Source organism: Mandrillus leucophaeus, unplaced genomic scaffold, assembly GCF_000951045.1.
Source record: "Mandrillus leucophaeus isolate KB7577 unplaced genomic scaffold, Mleu.le_1.0 Scaffold1245, whole genome shotgun sequence".
Taxonomy (NCBI): Eukaryota; Metazoa; Chordata; class Mammalia; order Primates; family Cercopithecidae; genus Mandrillus; species Mandrillus leucophaeus.
In genome coordinates this window covers 60,321-60,568 of record NW_012100821.1, presented here as the reverse complement: position 1 = coordinate 60,568, position 248 = coordinate 60,321, and positions in this window count along the sequence as shown.

Here is a 248-nt window from a genome sequence, read left to right as displayed (position 1 = left end):
ATATTTGGAAGCCTATAGAGGGCTATGGTGAAAAAGTAAAATAGCCTCAGAGAAAAACAGGAAAGAAACTTTCTGAGAAACTGCTTTGTAATGTGTAAATGTCACTCACAGAGTTACATCTGTATTTCATGGACCTGTTTGCTAGCCTTATTACTGTGGAATCTGAGAACTGATATTTCGGATTCCTTTGAAGACTATAGGGCCAAAGGAAATATCCTCCGATAACAAAGAGAAAGAAGCTTTCTGAG